General features: G+C 46.3%; 1 long non-coding RNA gene across 1 annotated transcript; it reads left to right on the forward strand.

Annotated features, from left to right (window-relative positions):
* The first annotated feature begins 6 nt into the window (after window positions 1-6).
* Window positions 7-567, forward strand: LOC107081608. The gene is made up of 3 exons (XR_001481101.1): window positions 7-146; window positions 230-327; window positions 414-567. It is a non-coding gene; the product is annotated as an uncharacterized LOC107081608 (long non-coding RNA).
* Window positions 568-1,068: the final 501 nt, after the last annotated feature.

A 1,068-nucleotide genomic window follows, 5' to 3' on the forward strand; every position in this document is an offset into this window, starting at 1 on the left:
CCCCAGCCTTCAGAGATAGAGGTGGAGTCTCAGGTTCATCTATATGGGCACACAGGGGAAGTCACCAGCCTGTTTGTCTGCAAACCCTACAGCATCCTCATTAGTGTCAGCGACGACGGCACCTGCATCCTTTGGGACCTCAACAGGTCAGCACGGCATTAAAGGTCAAAGTTAAAACCAAAGGATTTCAGTTCATTTGTTGTCTGAATTGTTTGTTTGTTTATTTCAGACTCTGTTATGTGCAAAGCCTCACGGGTCACAAAAGCCCAGTGACGGCTGTCTCTGCAAGCGAGACCACGGGTGACATCGCTACAGTTTGTAACTCTGGTGAGGCCTGATTGCTCAGCAGGTTCTTTGCATTGCTTCCTTCCTGCAGGTAACAGATGTTTCTCAATTCATTCTTTTGCTTGCAGAGGGTGGAGGAAGCGACCTCCGCTTGTGGACGGTGAACGGAGACCTGATCGGTCATGTCCACTGCAGGGAGACCATATGCTCTGTCGCCTTCTCCAACCAGCCAGAGGGCGTCTCCGTTAACGTCATCGCTGGTGGTCTGGAGAACGGCGTTGTCAGGTAATAAAAGATTTTTTTTTTTTCATTTCAACTGCAGCTTTCAGAATTATGTGGACCCATCCATCCATACACCCTGGACAGGTCGCCAGTCTGTCGCCACACAAAAATACACAACCATGCACACACATACTCACACCTAAGGACAATTTTGAGATGCCAAATAATCTAACAGTCATGTTTTTAAACTGTGGAACACTGTGCAATCGCCAGGAGAATCACATGTAGAACATGCGTGGGGAAAACATGCTAACTCCATGCAGAAAGACCACTGGCCAGGATTAGAACCCAGAACCTTCTTGCTGCAAGGCAACAGTGCTAGCCACTGTTTCCACCGTGCAGCCTTATGAGGACCTATTGGTTAAAAAATATTTTTTATTGCTGTAGTTTGATCAAATAACCCAACGTTTTACTTAAAGGAATAGTACACCCAAAACATGATTAGCCTTCATTTTCTACTCACCCCCATGCTGAACAACACTCTGGAGTACTTTTTTGATA

The sequence above is a fragment of the Cyprinodon variegatus genome, unplaced genomic scaffold, assembly GCF_000732505.1.
Source record: "Cyprinodon variegatus isolate N-32 unplaced genomic scaffold, C_variegatus-1.0 Scaffold8559, whole genome shotgun sequence".
NCBI classification, from domain to species: Eukaryota; Metazoa; Chordata; class Actinopteri; order Cyprinodontiformes; family Cyprinodontidae; genus Cyprinodon; species Cyprinodon variegatus.